A 20,431-nucleotide genomic window follows, 5' to 3' on the forward strand; every position below is an offset into this window, starting at 1 on the left:
GAAGTTAAAGGAAATTAGCATTAGTAAGAAAATGTTATTGGAGAAATTGTTGGTGTTGAAAGTTGATAAACCCCCAGGACATGACGGGTGCTGAATGAGGTGTCTATAGAAATGATTGATGATTGTGATTGTCTTCTCAAGATCATTGGATTCTGAAATGATCCCTGTGGGTTGAAAGGTACTAAAATTACCACACTATTTATAACCGAGCAAGAGGAGAAACAAGGAACTAAAGACCTATTGACCTTACATTAGTGGAAAAATGTTAGAGCCTATCACAAGCATAGACACATGGGAAATAGCAGGAGTGGGTCATTTAGCCCTTCAAACCTGCTCCATTATTCAATAGGAACATGCTGATCATCCAACTAAGTACCTTCTTCCTGTTTCTTCTCCATACCCTTTGATCCCATTACCCCAAGAGCTACATCAAATTCCTTTCTGAAAACATTCAATGTTTTGTCCCCAGCTGCTTTCTGTTGCAAAGAATTTCCCAGACTAAATAGTCACGGAGTAAAGAAATTTCTTCTCATCCTAGTGCTAAATGGCTTATCCCGTTTCCATAGATTATAATGCCTGGTTCTGGAATGTTATAACTAAATAATGCAATCAATAGCCAACTGGTCAATAATGATCTGATTGGGCACAGTCAATATGGATTTATAATTGGGAAATTGTGTTTGTTGGAGATTTTCGAAGACGTTATTAACAGAATTGAGAAAGGAGAGTTACTGGATGTGGTATTCTTAGATTTCCAAGAGGCTTTTGATAACCACAGGAGGCTGGTTTCAAAAATTAAGCCACATGAATAGGAAGTATTGTTCTGACATGGATTAAGGATTAGCTAACAGGCAGAAAACAAAGAGAAAGAATAAATCTGGTACAATAAATAACACAGGAAGGAATTCTTGCATTAGCAGCCTGTGACTAGTTGGGCCTCATAAGGCTCATGCTGACCTGTTTGCAACAGATACTAATGATTTGGAGTTGAAGACTAAACATAATATTTCCAAATCTGTGGATTGCACGAATCCAAATGGAAATGTGTATTGTAAGGAAGATGTAAAGTGGCTTTGGGAAGATTTACACAGACTTAATGAATATGCTAGAATGAAAAAATGGCAAATGAAATGGAATGCAGAAAAATGTAAGGTTATCTCCTTTAGTAGGAAGAACAGAGATGTGCAGTATTTCTTAAATGTTAATAGGTTGGAAGGTGTAGACGTACAAAGGGATCTAAGTGCCCTGGTTGATAAGACTCTGAAAGATCATGTACATGTTCATGTGCAGAAAGCTATTATGAAGGCTAACAAGATATTAACATAAAGTACAACAGGATTTTTGTACAGGAGCACTGAAGATTTTCTTCAAATAAAAAGGAATTTAGTTAGACCACTCCTGAAGTACTGTGTGCATTTTGTTCTCCTTATCTTGGAAAACCTTATTCGTTGACCAGACTTCATCCTAGGTTATTGGGATAGCCCTAAGAAGATAGATTGGACAAACTGGGTATATGTCTCTAGAATTTTGAAGAGTCAAAAGTGATCTAATTGAAACTTACAAAATACTTAAAGGGATAGACAGGGTAGATGTTACGCTTGTTGGAGAGTCAAGAGCCAGAAGATACAACTTAAAAATAAGGGGTTACCACTCAGGTCTGAAATGAGGAGAATTATTTTGATTCAGCATGTTGTGAACCTGTGGAAAACTCTCTCACACAGGGCTGTGGAAGTTTAAGCGTTGTTTAACCAAAGTTAAACATTACCATCAATAATAAAAGCACTAACTACAAATGTTGGAAATCTGATAAAGAGTGACGACTCCAAACACGTTTGTCATTTTTGTTCTCTCTGCAGATGCTGACAGCCTTGCTGATTTCCTCCAGCATGTTGTGATTTTGTGTCAGAGATTTATTGATGTAGTCTGGACAGAAAAATATTTTTGAATGCTAATATTGCTGAGCTATATGGATCAAAAAGAAATAGCAACCTATAGCCCAACTATGGGCGAACACAAACATTAGACGTCTAGATACAAGAAATCTTGTAAACCAGTGCAGATTTCCAAGGCATTTTCATTTAGCCACAATCTGGATAGGTAAGAGAGTGGGTCTCTTATGGATTGAAGTAGAAGGGATAAGTCTCAGTTTAAGGGGTACTGACACCAGTACTGGGAAAAAATAGAGCTGTTCCTGTCAGATGGGCTTCACTTGAACTGTGCTCTGGCCAATACCCTTGTGAATCTAGAGCTCGGACTAAGGAGAGCACTTTAGTCTACTTAGAGGGCGCAGGGTGGGTAAGTTCTCAGTAGTGGGGGTGCGTCGGCTTACAAAGCAGAAGGATGTGGCAACAGTGCAAGGCAATTATTGTGATAATGACACACAATGGGAAAGGAAGGGAGAGTGTGTAAAGGAAAAGACAACAGTGTCAACTAAGGACAGAGAAATGTTTAAAAAAAGGCAGAACTAATGACTCTTAAGCACATATACTACTTGCAATTATATCAATGAATTAATGATACAAGTGGAAGTTAATGGGCACAATCGTATAGGCATTTCAGAGACATAATTACATAGAGATCAAAGTTGGGGACGAAAAATTCCGGGGCCAGTGAATTTTCAAAAGGATAGATAGGAAGAGAAGAGTGGTAGGCGGGGTTTAGAAGTAAGAGATGGAATAAGTACTAAAAAAAAGATCTTGGGCTGAAGTAGTTTATGTCTAAATTCAGCAAAACCTGCACAATATCCATGATGGTGTGGTGGCTCAATGGTTAGCACTGCTGCCTCACAGTGCTCGGGACCTGGGTTTAATTCTACCCTAGGGTGACTGTGCTGCAGTGTGTGGTGTTTGTTCGAGCCCTGCCAATCATCCAACCCAAACCTTGGGTCCGCTACGTGGATGACACCTTTGTCATCAGTAAACAAAACAAATTAGAGGAAACCTTCAAGACCATCAATAATACCCTTTACTGGCATAACATTCACAAAAGAGGAGGAAAACAACAACAAACTGCCATTCCTAGATGTCACAGTAGAGCGAACAGTCAATGGGGAACTTCAAACCAGCGTCTACAGGAAAACAACACATACGGACCAAATACTGAACTACAGGAGCAACCATCCCAACACCCACAGATGAAACTGCATTAAAACATTATTCCAACGAGCCACCACACACTGCAGCACAGAGGAACTACGCAGAGCAGAAGAAAATCACCTATACAGCGTATTCAAAAAGAATGGGTACCCTATGAACACAGTCCGCCGATTCCTCAGCAATAAACCCAAACAAACAGACAAAACGGGCCCACAAACCATAACAACTCTCCCCTACATCAAAGACATTTCTGAAATGACTGCTAGACTACTCGGACCTCTTGGCATCAGGGTAGTCCACAAACGCACCAACACACTAAAACAGCAGCTAATGAATTTAAAAGACCCAATACAGACAACAAGCAAAACAAACGTCATTTACAAAATACTTTGCAAGAACTGTGACAAACACTACCTGTGACAAACACTATATTGGACAAACAGGCAGAAAGCTAGCCACCAAGATACATAAACATCAACTAGCCACAAAAAGACATGACCCACTATCACTAGTATCCTTACATACAGATGAGGAAGGACACCACTTTGATTGGGACAAGACATCCATCCTAGGACAAGCCAAACAGAGACACGCACGAGAATTCCTAGAAGCATGGCATTCCAACCGGAACTCCATCAACAAACACATTGATTTGGAGCCAATCTACCATTCTCTGAGAAAAAGAACAGGAAATGACATCACCAACGCAGGAAATGACATTACCAACCCAAGGAAACCTAAACAGATAAATAGAAAGCGGGACATAACACCAGCGCTTCATCGGAGGCTCACTGATGATGTTACCTAGAATGGTGATGAAACATCTGAAAACTAACCTTCCAGCTCAGCGAGCAAACTCACATCCAGAACCTCAACCTGAGCTACAAATCTTCTCAAAACTCGCAAACTTTTTTTTAATTAATAAGGAAATCAAAGGTTAGGGCAATAAAGCAGGAAAGTAGATTTGAAGATTATTTGATCAGCCATGACCTAACTGAATGTTAGAGCAGACTCGATGGGCCAAATGGCCTATTTCAGCTCAAATGTTTTAAGGTTTTATGATAAATTTGTCACGACATAATAAAATGAAATAAGTCAAACAGAAGGGTCCTAGGAATTTCTGTAGTTCTTTCCTGTTGAAGAGGCTAGCCTGGACATCACCAAGTGACTTCATTTTCTCAGTGGCCGTATCCAATTTCACATCAAATACCACCTTGTTATGCAATTGCAAAGCACTTCTTCTAACTTTCAAGGGATGTGAGTGTCACTGGCTGGATCAGCATTTATTGCCCATTCCTAGTTGCCGCTTGAGAAGGTGGTAGTGATCTGTATGTGGACCCACAATAACATTAGAGAGAGAGGTCCAGGGTTTTGACCCAGTGACAGTGAAGAAACAGCAATATATTTTCAAGTCAGAATTGTGAATGGTTTGGAAGGAATTTACAAGTCCCATGCATTTGGTGCCCTTGTCCTTCGAGATGATAATGTTAATGGGTTTGGAAGGTGCTGTCTAAATATCTTTGGTGAATTTTTGCGTTACATCTTGTACATGAGACACACTGTTGCTACTAGCCATCAATAGTGGAAGGAAAGGACACAGAAAGCCAGGCAGCATCAGAAGGGCACAAAAGCTGATGTTTTGGGTGGGGACCTTCTTCAGAAATGGAAAAGGAGTAAAGGAGCTCTGAAATAAATTGAGAGGAGGGGTGGGGCTGGGGAACATAGAACTTAGAACAATGTAGCATAGAACAGGCCCTTCTGCCCTCGATGTTGGTGGGGTGGCTTCCCAACCCCACCCTCCCCTCTATTTATTTCAGAGCTGCCTTACTCCTCTCCCATATTTGAAGAAGGGCCTTGACCCAAAATGTCAACTTTCCTGCTCCTCTGATGCTGTCTGGCCTGCTGTGTTCTTTAGCTCTACATTGTTTTATCTCTGACTCCAGCATCGGCAGTTCTTACTATCAATAGTGGAAGGACTGAATGTTTTTAGACATGGTGACAATCAAATGGGCTGCTTTGTCCTGGATGGTGTCAAGCTTTTTAAGAAAAAAAGTTCTGGAAATATGCAGGAGATCAAGCAACATCTGTGGAGGGAGAAACAAAATCAATATTTCAAACCAATGACTTTATATTTGAACTGGAAGAAGTTAGAAATACAACCTATAAAGCAAGTGGAGGCAGGGAAATGAGTGAGAGCAAGAAAGGACAGAAGGGAAGCCCTGTCATAATATGGGAGGCAGGAGAAATTAAACGACACAAGCGATTATACTACAAGGGAAAACTGATAGGATAAGCAAAGAAACAAACATTAGCCTGGAGGTGTAAGTGGGAATAACAGCATTATGACTAACAGCTATTGTGGAAAACAATAGCTCACTAACTAATTGAGGAACTTTCTTGTTGTTTTTAATACACTCATGAGTATTTATAGGAAGTAGCTTTATGAACCAATAGTCTCAACAGTGTTCTTCACCCACCCGCAGTGCAAGCTGGAACGTTGAGTTCACAATTCTTAGAATTTTCTGACCACTAAAAACAAAGGGCAGAACATGCTTACTTTTCTGAAATACATTCCAAGCAGTTGTCAGTAGTACTGATTGTGCAAGCAGGGTGGTAGTCAAATTCAGTAAAATGTTGCCTATTTGAAGTATGACTGAACCCATTTTACCAGATTTAAGTTTATTTATATTAGTGAGCTATCCCCTCCCACCCAGATTGCCAATACCAACTGTATTGTGGCATGAACAATGTAATATTCAGGCCAATAAACCAAAATGGCATTTAATTATTTAGGCATGGAAGACAGGCTGCTGAGTTCAATGATGTCCACTAAGCATATTATGGAAGTCAACCTTAGGGGTTTTTGGGAATACAGTAGTTTAGTTCCCTGACATATTTAACTTGCAACTCCACCAAAAATGCAGTGGTACATAAAATCTAGCCATCTAGGTCAAAACCCTGGACCCTCCCTTTAAACAGTCGTGTCGAAATATGTACAGAACAAGGACTACAGCAGTTCAATTGTTAGTGGTACTAGCATTTTGCACCCAAATGTTTTTTAAAAAACTGCATCCTTAAGTACTTAAGGTAATCCAACATTTACTCAAACCAATTGAGCAATTATTACTGCAACTTTAAGAACTTTGTGAATTTCATAGTGATGATTCTAAACAAGACCCTCAAGCCAAAAGGACACAAAACTTATTCAGCAAAATCAGATGCTGGTTATAAGATGATGTTTATATGGGAATGAATAACTAATGAGAGATTTTCAAAAATGAATATTAATAATCACGAGGGAGTTTAATGGTGGTTTGCAGACCACTGCCACTATGCATTAATATGTTACTGGGGTCTGCACACCTCCAATATAAAAAAGCTGGAAACCAAGCTGTTATAAATTAATAAATAAGTTAAAGCTATTTACATTAGTTACATGGTAGACTGTTGCAGAATTTCATCAGAAACTTCCTCTCTCGGATTCCAGCTACCTGCGATCTTACATTGCTGGACAGGGCAGATGATACATTCTAACAATTAGCGCAAGAGTTATTCAGTCCTTATACTATAACAGTAAAAACAAAGGATAGCTTTGGACTACACTGTCAATTTCTGGTTGATCTATTACTGGAGAATGTTCAGAAAAGATTTGCCAGGATGTTCTTGGGAATGGAGGTTTTGAGTTATAAGGAGGCTGTCCAGATTAGGACTTTTTCACTGGACCGTAAGGTTGAGGGATGTCCTACTAGAGGTATATAAAATTATAAGGGATATAGATAAGGTTAATGACAGGTATGTTTCCTCAGGGTAGGGGATTTCAAGACTAGACGCCATTTTTAAGGTGAGAGGGGAAAGATTTGAAAAAAGACGTGAGAGGCAACTTTTTTACAAAGAGTGGTTCAAATGTGGAATGAACTTCTAAAGGAAATGGTTGATGCGGGTACAGTTACAAAGATTCAAAGACATTTGGATAAGTACAAGAATAAGAAATGCTTGGAGGAATATGAGCCAAATGCGGGCAGATGGGATTAGTTTAGTTTGAGATATAGTTGCTATTGACTGGTTTAACCGAAGGGTCTGTTTCCATGCTGTATGCCTCTATGACTATGGCTCTATCTTAAATTACCAAGGTGTTTATTTCAGTGGCAAGTGTATGAACATGTTTATTAAGTGTGTTTGACAGGATGTCTGTGGACACCTTGTGGTTTATAAATGAGAGTTTAATTCTGGGACCAAAGGACCACAGGATATTGATTGTTCAATGCGCTGAATTGTGTCAACCACCCCTGGCATTGGAACTCAGAAATGATAGACTGATTCCTTTAATACACCTGAGGCATTCAGTACATCCTAGAATGAGTTGCAAATACCAAAGTGTCTGACAGTCAGTTTAGTAATGGGGCAATTTTGATTTCATACGGCATTGGAAAATGGTTGACAAGTAACAAAATTTACATCTCCCGTCAGTTATGTTTCTATTGTGATATTAAACAGTCAAAGGAAAGCTATGCATTTTTGACATGTAATACAATTGTATTTATCAATGCTGTTTGCAGGACACAATCGCATGTTTGTTCACAAGTTGACAAAAATCTTCCAGCCGCACTCCTGCACTGGTTCTTGAGCAATACGTACTGGACAACAAAATAATAATTTTCTGAGGTGTAAAGCCAAAGGTCTCTTGATTAATGTTAAAAAAACACTTTGGGTTTGGCAAGAGCAATAAAACACTCTGTTCTTTACCTTAACAGAAGTTCATGTCTTACTTCTATGTGTTTAGAATGAGCTGCTAATGCCTAATCGATGGTCATCAAGATGACTTTTCTCTTTGTGATACCTTGAACTCCATATACAAAAAAAAACCTTTTTGAGACCTACTGCACATTATTCAAAAATGTGGAATCTAAGACTTTAATTCAGGATTAACAGAAACAAATTACATGTACCTTTTTACTTGACTTGAAGCTTTTTACCTTGTAGGTCGAAGCATACTGCATATTTAATACAGGTTTCCTATTGGGAGACCCCTTCTTTCTCAGAAAAACAATGTAAAATCACAATTCACTTGAATACTGCAGGTAAATTCGATGTATCATTTTAACAAACATCTTCCTGGTTTGACTGGACTGAGCATTGCACATTCTCTTACATCCTCCACTGCACATCAGTAGGCTCCCTGACGCTGCCTTTTCAAGCCTTTTCGATCGCATCACCACTCATATCCTTGTACCTTGCAAGTACTTTCTCTGAAAAATACTTCATTACATTCACTTGTACTCACTTACCGTTCTTATCCATTCAAATCATCCTTCTGCAATTTACAATTTCAAAGGTGAATCATTACTTATACCTATCCAGCTTGAAATGAAACAATAAGAGAGAAATCAGGTCCGGCATCCAAAGTAGCTGAATCAGTTGGTTGTCAGCTTGTGATTCCTTCTAATAATCCTGAAAACAGATGGCAAGAGTGAGAGAGTTTCCTGGTCAACTAGGTTTACGAAGGAGGTGGAATCTCTGGTCAAGAGGAAGAAGAAGGCTTATGTTAGGATGAGATGTGAAGGCTCATTTAGGGCACTTGAGGGCTATGAGGTAGCCAGGAGAGACCTAAAGAGAGAGCTCAGAAGAGCCAGGAGGAGACATGAGAAGTTGTTGGTGGATAAGATCAGGTAAACCCTAAGGCTTTCTATAGGTATTTAAGGAATAAAAGAATGATGGAAGTAAGATTAGGCCCAATCAAGTATAGTAGTGGTACGTTGTGTGTGGCGTCAGAGGAGATAGGGGCAGCACTAAATGAATATTTTTCAACAGTATTCACTCTAGAAAATGACAATGTTGTCAAGGAGAATACTGAGATACAGGCTACTAGACTAGGTGGGATTGAGGTTCACAAGGGAGAGGTATTAGAAATCCTACAGAGGGTGAAGATAGATAAGTCCCCTGGGCCGGATGGGATTTATCCTAGGATCCTCTGGGAAGCCAGGGAGGAGATTGCCGAGCCTTTGGCATTGATCTTTAACACGTCATTGTCTACAGGAGTAGTGCCAGATGACTGGAGGACAGCAAATGTGGTTCCCCTGTTCAAGAAGGAGAGTAGAGACAACCCTGGTAATTATAGACCAGTGAGCCTTACCTCAGTTGTTGGTAAAGTGTTGGAAAAGGTTATAAGGGATAGGATTTATAATCATCTAGAAAAGAATAAATTGAATAGGGATAGTCAGCACGGTTTTGTGAAGGGAAGGTCATGTCTCACAAACCTTATTGAGTTCTTTGAGAAGGTGGCCAAACAGGTAGATGAGAGTAAACTGGTTGATCTGGTGTATATGGATTTCAGCAAGGCGTTCGATAAGGTTCCCCACAGTAGGCTATTGTACAAAATGCGGAGGAATGGAATTGTGGGAGATATAGCAGTTTGGATCGGAAATTGGCTTGCTGAAAGAAGACAGAGGGTGGTAGTTGATGGGAAACGTTCATCCTGGAGACCAGTTACTAGTGGTGTACCACAAGGGTCGGTGTTGGGTCCACTGCTGTTTGTCAATTTTATAAATGACCTGGATGAGGGCGTAGAAGGATGGGTTAGTAAATTTGCAGACAACAGTAAGGTCGGTGGAGTTGTGGATAATGGCGAAGGATGCTGTAGGTTGCAGAGAGACATAGATAAGCTGCAGAGCTGGGCTGAGAGGTGGCAAATGGAGTTTAATGCAGACAAGTGTGAGGTGATGCACTTTGGTAGGAGTAACCAGAATGCAAAGTACTGGGCTCATGGTAACATTCTTAGTAGTACAGATGAGCAGAGAGATCTCGGTGCCCATGTACACAGATCCTTGAAAGTTGCCACCCAGGTTGACAGGGTTGTTAAGAAGGCATACAGTGTTATAGCTTTTATTAATAGAGGGATCAAGTTCCGGAACCAAGAGGTTATGTTGCAGCTGTACAAAACTCTGGTGCGGCCGCACTTGGAGTATTGCGTACAGTTCTGGTCACCGCATTATAAGAAGGATGTGGAAGCTTTGGAAAGGGTGCAGATGAGATTTACTAGGATGCTGCCTGGTATGGAGGGAAGGTCTTACGAGGAAAGGCTGAGGGACTTGAGGCTGTTTTCATTAGAGAGAAGAAGGTTGAGAGGTGGCTTATTTGAAACATATAAAATAATCAGAGGGTTAGGTAGGGTGGATAGGGAGACCCTTTTTCCTAGGAAGGTGACGCCGAGCACGAGGGGGCATAGATTTAAATTAAGAGGTGAAAGATATAGGACAGATGTCAGAAGTAGTTTCTTTACTCAGAGAGTAGTAAGGGAATGGAACGCTTTGCCTGCAACGGTAGTAGATTCACCAACTGTAGGTGCATTTAAGTCGTCATTCGATAAGCATATGGACGTACATGGAATAGTGTAGGTTAGATGGGCTTCAGATCGGTATGACAGGTCGGCACAACATCGAGGGCCGAAGGTCCTGTACTGTGCTGTAATGTTCTATTCTATTCTAGAGGGAGAAAATACGCATTGACTTTCAACCAGCAAGTGACATAAAAATAGACCACAGGAGCTTCCTTAAATATATAAAAGGAAGAGAGAGGCCAAAGTGAAGGCAAGATCCTGAGAGAACCAGGCTGGAGAAATATTAACAGGGAATGAGGAAATGGCAAAGGAATTGAATAAATACTGAATAAATGTCAATCTGCACAGAAGAGAATAATAATAGTATTCCAAAAAACCCTAAATAATCAAAGAGGTCACGGAAATGGGGGATGGGGGAGGGAATAAACTCAATCATTTCAAAAGAGAAAATGTCCGAGGGAAACTAATGTGTCTAATGACCAGTAAGTCCCTTAGACCTAACAACATGTGGAGCTGGATGAACACAGCAGGCCAAAGCGCATCTTAGGAGGACAAAAGCTGACGTTTCAGGCCTACAACCTTTCTGATGAAGGGTCTAGGCCTGAAACATCAGCTTTTGTACTCCTAAGATGCTGCTTGGCCTGCTGTGCTCATCCAACTCTACACGTTGTTATCTCGGATTATCCAGTATCTGTAGTTCCCATTATCTCTGACCTCAAGTCCCTTGGACCTGATGGGTTGCCTCTTAGGATTTTATACATAACAGCTAAAGAGATACTGGATGCCCAGGTAGTAATCTCCCAAGAATGCTTAGATTCTGGAAATGTCACAGAGGATTGGAAAAATGATAATGTAGCACCCTTAATCATATAGAGGGGAAAGACAAAAATATATAGGCTAGAAAGCTTAATGTCCATAAGCATAGCTTCATGAAAGGGAAATCATGCCTGACAGATTGATTACAGTTATTTGAGGAAATAACAAGTAGGATAGATAAAAGTGAACCAGTAGATATAATGTATTTGGATTTCCAAAAAAGTATTTATTAACATACCTTAGGTAAGGCTACTTAATAAAATAAGGGTATATGGCATTGGGTAGAGTATATTAGTATGTATAGAGGGCTGGCAACTGATAGAAGAGAGAGGTAGAATAATGCATGATATTTTTAGGATGGCAACTGATATCTAGAGCAGTGCCACAGAGATCAGTACTGAGGCCCCATTTATTTACCATATATATAAATGAGGGGGTCACTGGCCTAGTTGTAATTTCATTAGGCTATTAACCTAGAGAGCTAGGTAACGTTCTGGGGACATGGTTTTGAATCCCACCGTGACAGATGGCGGATTTTGAGTTTCATAAAATAAGTTGAGATTTAAGGGTCTCATGATGACCGTGAAATCATTGTCAATTGTTGAGATAACTGACCTAGTTCACAAATATCCTTGAGAAAAGGAAAATGCTTTTCTTACCTAGTCTGTTCTACAAATGAGTACAGACCCATAGCAATATGGTTGACTTTCAATTGTTCTTTGGAAAATTTGACCTACCCAGTTATTGACTATTAGTTATTGACTATTTGCAAGTGACACAAAAAAGGTAAGGCAAGTCATTAGGGTGACATGCAGTGCCGACAGAGGGATATAGGCAGGTTGAGTGAGTTGGCAAAACATTGGTATATAGAAGATTATTTGGTGAACTCTGAGTAATACACTTTGGCAGGAAGAATAGAAGAGTTGAATATTATTTACATGGGGAAAAGCTGTGCAGCATGGAGGAATTTGGGGGACATTACAAGTGCCACAAAAACTAACAAAAATGTTCAGCAGGTAATCAGGAAGGTAAGTGGAATGTTGGCCTTTATAACAAAGAGAATGGAGTGTAAAAATAGAAGGATGGGTAAAATGATACAAGACATCAGTTAGAACACAGCTAGAATATTGTGAACAGTTTTAGTCATCTTATCCAAGGAAAGATATTTTGCCATTGTAGATAGCCCAGAGAAGGATCACTATTATAATTCTAGGTATTGAGGCACTTTCCTTTGAGGAGAGGTAGGATAAGTGGACCTTGCACTCTTTAGAGAGTAGAAGAATACGCAGAGACCTTACTGAAACATATCAGATTCTTTGAGGGCTTGTCAGGGCAGATACAGAGAGATTATTTCCTCTTTGGGAAAGGCTAGAAACAGTTGGCGAAATCTTGGAAAAAAGAATCATCCATTCAAGACAGAGATGAAGAGGAATTTCATCTCTCAGAAGGTAGTGAATTTGTGGAATCCTTTTGTACAGAAGGCTAGCAAAGCTAAGTCATTATGTATATTCACTTCTGAAATACAAATATGATTAATCATTAAAGGAGTCAAGAGTTGGGGATTATGCAGGAAAGTGAAGTTGAGGATTATCAGTTTAACTATGGCCTCATTGAATGGTAGAGTATATACAATGGTCCGAAGGGCCCATTTTGCCCCTATGGCTTTTGGTCTCATGGTCTTATAGTTTAACCAGTAGGACATAACCCATGGGCAGAGGATTATGCAAGGACAATCTGCCTGCCAAATATATTAATTTTTATTTACTTATCTGTGCCACTTGATGAGAACGAAGAGTGGCATAATTGTACCAGAGAGATAAAGGCTATGTGGGTCTTGCACAGAGTCAAAGACCAACCATGGGAGCAACAAATCTTATGTTCCAACCTGAATTATCATTTCACACTGATATTTTGAAACATGTCTCAGTTAATACTGAAAAGTTTGTTGCACAGTTTCATGTCAAACTCAAGTGTTTTGCATGAACACTAGTTTGCTGCAAATTCCATTGCTTCACACAGATGACAGGCATCACCAGATATTTCTTAGGCTTGGATGGGCAAGTTAGAGAAGGTTAGGACGGTGAGTTTACGAAGGATATATTAATAGTGAGACAGTAATATAGCAAGAATGGTACACTTAGAAGGAATTACATCCAGCTACACCAATTCTTAAAAGGCCAACCAACATCAAATCACCTCATCCACATTTTCATGTTACAATTAATCTCTTAAAATTTCATTTGTTGCTGTGACATTATGCTTGCCTTCAGCAACGTATTAAATAGCTCATCAAGTCAGGTATAATGCATCTAACACCCCTTGTACTAGAATGGCTGAATGCTGTGTTGCCTTTTAAGGGTTTGCTTCACATATTCAAACTCTCACTTACCATATCCTGTGGAAGGAATGGATTGACTGTTAAGGCTTCATTGACACTGGCTTGCATTCTAATAAACTCTGACTTCAGAGAGCTCTTCATGCACTTTGGGGCTGCTGACTGTCTTTCCTTATTTCAAGACAACACCTCCAATGCTTTTTACACTTTGGTGGGAGAAAACAAGGTTATCTTTATGGTTATTTTCATATATTCAATCCACAACAAATTAATCTGTTCCTGACTGCTTGGAGAATATTTTTGTAGCCACCGACATTCAAAATGGCTGTTAATCAGTGATGTGCAAACCTGAAAAATAGCCTGAAATGTCAGCTTTTGTGCTCCTGAGATGCTTCTTGGCCTGCTGTGTTCATCCAGCTTCACACTTTGTTATCTTGGATTCTCCAGCATCTGCAGTTCCCATTATCACTGAAAAATAGTCAGTTAGTTTTACCCTCCCAGTGCTGTTTCGGATAGTTAACTGCCTCCTAACTATTTCATAGCTGTCCTCGATTACACGTCCTCTGCTCTATTAGTGCTTGACCTAATAGAAAAGTGAATGCCCAGGTTTTAATGCACAATCTTATAATAGTGTCAACAAATTTGTTCAAAACCTGCACCACTCTATATTAACCCTCAACATGAAGCCTGAATACCAGATGAATATTGTAGAGCCTGGATCAGTGGCATGGGAAATTTTGTCTAAACTATAATGTGCAGTTTATACAGACAAGAATAGCACACCACAGAATATGGGAAGACAGTTACTTTGCGCATATGCCTTCTTGACAACCAGATGAGATGATAGGGTTTTTCTACTGAGCAAGCCTAATAAATGGTCTATCAATTATAACACACAGTAAGTTCAAATAATCAACTGTAAAATCATGACAGGCATTTAGTAGATGCGAACAGATAAATACTAAAAACATTAAAATTGCTGGCTCTGATCCCACAATTTCTTGGTTAAACATTTCATGCAGACTCCAGTTTATAGGATCTACCTTCCTTAATAAGGAGATTTAACACCTGACTAATCTATGATGATCACATTTTGCAACTTAGCCATGTTTGAAAATATTTGCCATTATGCATCTTATTCACATTTCTCTTTTCAAAGTTACCTCTGTATGTTTGCGTCAAGCCATTATTTTGATCCTCTATTCCAGATTGTTTTTCCACTTGAAGAACCACAAAGCCACCTCCTGCCACGATGTTTTCTTTTCTACGACCATGAGGACTAAAGATTTTGGATTTCTCCATGGCAACTGTCAATGGCTCAAATGCTCAGTCTCAAGGTCAGCAGAACTGGAACTAGCCCTGCTGTTTTTCTATGCCTTGTTCTACTCCATGACAAAGTATTAACTTCTTCAACGCAGTTGAGAATTGACGATTCTCACTCATTGAAATCAATTAAGCTCTAAATCTATTCGGTAGTGAGACTTTGGTTCTACAGTCCAATCGCCAACGTTAGGGCTGGCTGGTTTCTAATCATTCCTTTACAATATCAAATAAATATACAATTTATCTATTCTCCTTTCTTTTGGCCTTTCCCATATCAAATTATCTGTACATTGCGGCTGGGAGAGTGGTCAGGAATTTGCTGTCTTGGCCTTTGCTCATGTAGACTTTCAATCTGCTGAAGAATTTTGGGTTGTCAGCAGTTCTGTTTCTTCCTACTTTAAGAAAACACTCAATTATCTTCAGTGTTACAACATATCAATGTATTTCCTATCCTGAAGTTTCATCTTATTTTTAACAAACTTTATAAAATTTCCATGTTATGAATACTACTGGGAACGCAAATAAATGTCATATTTAGATAAATAATAACATGTGTAAATAAAGGATAAAACAGGGTAACTAAGTACTAAAACACATGAGATCAGCACCCTGTTATAGTGTGCTGTTACATAGAGTTAGCCATCAACAGCTTCAAGGAAATCTGCTGGGAGTCATGAGGCCCAATAAGATATTAATGTAACAGGTTGAATGGGGAGCCTGATGGCTTCCAGCTAGCTTGGCATTTTACCAATGACAGGAGCTACAGAAGAGGTGCCAACCACAGTATTGCCAACTACCCCGATTAAGCATCCAGTTAAGATCTACCTCCTGCCCCTGCTGACATTTTACCACTATTGAGAATGTCAGCTTCTACTTGGGGAAACCGTAGGTAAATCTTGGGGGTCTCCAAGCAATTTTCCAGGAGATCAGAGTGAAGACAACAAGGGGATCTCTCTTTTATGGTTGCATCCTGGCCCATGGAAGGATCCCCTAACATTGCAACAGCTACCCTCACATTCATTCTGCCATCACTGGAACATGTCCCACTTCTCCCAAACACTGCGGCCTTCTTTATTTACAAGGGTTACTTGGCAGGGAGGGGGCCTCTACCATTCTGCAGCCCCAGCTGTGGCCACTTCTATCAGCAACACTGGCTCTGACTCGGCCGGCAGCTTTGTGAGATGCAGTGCTGGTAAAATGCTACCCTAGGATCCTGCTTTCATTCTCAAGCAGGGCTTCCAACCCTGTGATCAAATAAATTCCAGACTTTCATTTACCTGCTATATAAATTGCTAAAGAAATTGTAATATTTTATATTTCCTGTGGACTTCAAATGAGGAGCGTAGGCCACACACACAATGGGTAGCTTGAGAGAAGACAGCAGAATACTTCCTGCCAACAGAGTTTCATCACCTGAAATATTCTATACATTGCTTCATGAGCACATTCTGCTTCACAAAGAGGTATCCATCTGATAAAGGTAGAAATTTGGGGCCTTTGATGTATCATTTGTTTAAATGGTGTGAATATACCTCAGATTTTATTCTTTCAGTGTGCATCCTCAGGTAGTCTCATGGGCTTCCAGATAGGAAATGGAATGCATTTTCCAAGAAAAAGTGGACCTTGATTAATTATGTCAGTGCACACAGTAGTTTAATTTAGAGTGAGATACTTAAAGTATCAAGGCAAAACAGCAGCCATAATTTCATAAGATCTAAGGCCTTAGTGTGACTTCTTAAACATACCTGGGTTCTTGAACAGAGAGACTATTAATAAGGACAGTATATATGTCCAATATAAAAACAAAGAATTATTCTATCTTGTATCAAATCAATAAGGGTTATCAAGATCAAATTCTGACTTGGAAAACACTGAGTGGTAACAGGACAGCTAATTAAGAGACATTAAATAAAACCAAAATTTTGGGAAAATAAATAAAAGCAAATTTTGACAGCAGAAGTAATTTAGCGGATGTACATGATTGAAAAATGCCATGGAATAGTTAGTTCCTCTAGATCTTTTTATTTTGTGGTGGCTTAGAGAAACAATTCTACGTATTAATCCTTTGTGGTATTCCTTTCAGACAGCAAACTCAAAACACACATTTACCAGAAATGTCACCAAACAGATAAAACAAGATGAAATAGAAACTGCAATAGACAAAAAGGTGAGAATTTTTCAGGTATCAAACAAATTTTAACTTGAAATATGCAGTCACTGTAGACTGAAAATGTATTTGCATCATGCTTACAAAACAAGCAACCCTGATTGATGTGAAATTTCTGGCAAGACAGTTCCTATTTTTCTTTGATACAAACTGGCAGTAGATGGAGTTTTATTCTTTAGTTTACTGGCAATTTACCAAAACTAGTCACTGCCTTCAAACAAGATGATTGTTCAGCAGAATCTGTCCTTTTCGAAATGTCCAAACAGATTTCCATATTGAAATTAACATTCCTAAAAGTGAGAGTTTTACATATTGTTACCAGAGTCAGTATTAAGTAGTTGTAACAGCAGTTTTGTTCTAAATAAGGTATTGATGTACTCCAGAAATGAAAGCCAGAGCTGGTATCAATGGAAGACCATTGACTATTGTGTTCCTACTCCTGAATCCTCCAACCTGTTTAACACATGAAGTGTCCATGTCAGAAAATTAGGTCAAAATCCTGAGGCACTCCTACTATCATTTTAGGAATCATAGGCACATAGAAAAATAGGAGCAAATGTAGGCCATTGAACCCTTCTAGCTCCTCCATCATTCAATATGATTGTGGCTGTTCATGTAACTCAATACCTTATTCCTACTTTCTCCCCACACCCTTTGATCCCTTTAACCCCAATAAATCTATATAAATCCTTCTTGAAAACATTAAATGTTTTGGCCTCAATTGCTTTCAGTGGCAAAGAATCCACACACTCATCACTTTCTGGGCCTAAGTCCTAAATGGCCCACCCCACACTCTTAAACTGTGACTCCTGGTTCTGGACTCTAAGGTCATTGAGAACATCCTTTCTGCATTTACTTTTCTTAGTCCTGTTTGAATTTTGTAGGTTTCTTTGAATTTGCTAAACTTCAGTGAATATAATCTTAAACCATCCAGTTTCACTTCATATGTCAGTTCTGTCATCCCAGGGATCGGTTTGGTAAACATTCATTTCACTCCCTCCATAACTAGAACATGCCTCCTCAGTTAAGGTGATCAAAACTGCATACAATGCTCTAATTGTGGTCTTACTCAGGCCTGGTCAATTACAGAAATCTATCTCTAATCTCGTACTCAAATCCCCTCATTATAATCGTCAATATACCATTTGTCTTCTTCACTGGCTGATGCACTTGTATGCATTATTTCTATGACTAGTGTATAAGGACTTTCAGGCCTCGTTGCATCTCCCCATTTCACAATCTATTGCCGTTCAGATAATAATCTGAATATTTTTGCTGCCGAAGTGGGGAATCTTACATGTATCTACATTATACTAAACCTGACATGCATTTTCTCACTTACACAGCTTGTCTTAATCACACTAAAACATCTCTGCATTCTTCTCACAGCTCATTCTCCAATGCAGCTTGTGTCATTTGCAATCTTGGAGATATTACATTTAGTTCCCTCATCTAAATTGTGAATGTCTATTGTGATTAGATGGAGTTCAAACACTGATCCCTGCGGTGCCCCACTGGTCACCAGTTGCCACTCAGAAAATGGCCTGTTCATTCTTAAACTTTGTTTCCTGTCTGCCAACCAGCTCTGTATCCATATCAGTGCATAGCCATTAATCTCACACACTTGAATTTTATACACTAATGTTTTATGTAGGGGCCTTTTGAAAGTCTTCTGAAAGTCCATGTAAACCGCATCTACTGGTGCGCCCTCATCAACTTTATTAGTTATATCATTGAAAAATTCTAGTAGATTTACTGTGGTTGGTTGGCTTGCTAAGCTGGTCCGCTGTTGTTTCGCAGACGTTTCATTATCCGGCTGGATAACATCATCAGTGCAACCTCCAATGACGTGCCATTGCCGTTTCCTGCCTGGTTTTTAAACTCTGGAATCCGTTGAGCTGGATTACCTCACCTCCAGTTTTCCTTCGCAATGGAGTATATATGAGGTGGAGTTCTATGTGTTTTTTGATGGCTTCCTTCGTGGAGTATCCGGCTTCTAGGAACTCTAGTGCCTGTCTCTGCTTTGCTTGTCCCAGGATCCTGGTGCTGTCTCAGTCGAATTAGTGGTTCTTCTTATCCCATGTGGATAGAGATGAGTCAGTATTGGTTGTATCTTTTTGTAGCCAATTGGTGTTCATGTGCCCTTGTTGTTAATTTCCTTCCTGTTTGACCGATGTGGTGTTTGTCACAATCTCTGCAGGGAATCTTGAAAATGACATTGATCCTGTCCGTAGTAGGAACTGGATCTTTGGTTCGGGTGAGCAGTTGTTGAGCATTTGTGTGCTACTCTGATGCTCAGTGGTTGTAGGAGTCTTGTGTTGAATTCTGATGTGTTCCTGATGTAAGGTAGCATGACGAGTGTGTCAGGGCGTGTAGTATCTTCCTAGTTTCGTTTGTGTGACAGGCATCTTCTGACCCAGTTTTTTGGATATCCGTTATCCTTGAATACCTGGAAGAGGTACTCTTCTTCTTCTTGGCATAGTTCCGTGCTGCTGCCGTCTGTTGTTGCCCTTTTAAATAAATTTTGTTCTTGTGTGTTAGGATGGTTACTGTTGAAGTTCAGTACTTGGTCAGCGTGTGTGGCTTTTTGGTGTACTTTCTTTTGGAAATTCCTCATTTGTCCTGCGCTCTACTGTGGCGTCCAGAAATGAGAGCTGTTTGTTCTTCTCCTCCTCTCTGATGAATTTGATTCCAGTGAAGGTGTTGCTCATTAGTTTGTGTGTTTCCTCTAGCTTGTCCGTTTAGTGATGGCAAAGGTGTCATCCACATAGCATATCCATACTTTTAGTTGAATTAGCAGAAAGTCCGTAATTTCCAGTTTTTGCATTACCACCTTGGGTATTAGTCCGGAGATAGGTGATCACATCGGTGTCCCATTGATCTGTTTGTATGTTTGGCTGTCAAAGTTTAAGTGGGTGGTGAGGCACAGGTCCAGTAGCTTCAGCCTGTTGTCTGTGGAGATGGTTTCACTGGGGTCTTGTTCTTGTTCTAGTAGTCCTGCCATTGTTTCCCTTGCTAGTGATATGACTATTGATGTGAATAGGGCAGTAACGTCAAACGATACCATAGCCTCATCATCATCTATCCTTATTTCTTTGATGGAATTGAGGAACTCTTCAGCTGAGTGGATTCAGTGGGGTGTTACCATGAAAATAGCACTTGGAAACTGTTGCATCCCACATTCTTTTGTTTAATTCCAAAACGGCACAACATCCTGACGTGTTCCATTCCTGCAGATGACAGGTGCACACTTTCCCTCAAATTACTCTGGAAGGATAAGGCATTGCAAAAATATAAGCAAAAAGTGAAAGTAACTGTGTCTCTTACTGCATGTTCTAAGAAATGCATGAACAATCAATTTA

General features: G+C 39.7%; 1 long non-coding RNA gene across 1 annotated transcript in view; it reads right to left on the minus strand.

Annotated features, from left to right (window-relative positions):
- Positions 1 to 14,852, minus strand: part of LOC125452862 (uncharacterized) — a 55,672-nt gene extending 40,820 nt beyond the window's left edge. The window contains exon 1 of the long non-coding RNA XR_007247617.2: positions 14,743 to 14,852. This is a non-coding gene — a long non-coding RNA (uncharacterized LOC125452862). The remainder of the gene's footprint in view (positions 1 to 14,742) is intronic.
- Positions 14,853 to 20,431: the final 5,579 nt, after the last annotated feature.

This window comes from Stegostoma tigrinum, chromosome 4, assembly GCF_030684315.1.
Source record: "Stegostoma tigrinum isolate sSteTig4 chromosome 4, sSteTig4.hap1, whole genome shotgun sequence".
In the NCBI taxonomy this organism is placed as follows: Eukaryota; Metazoa; Chordata; class Chondrichthyes; order Orectolobiformes; family Stegostomatidae; genus Stegostoma; species Stegostoma tigrinum.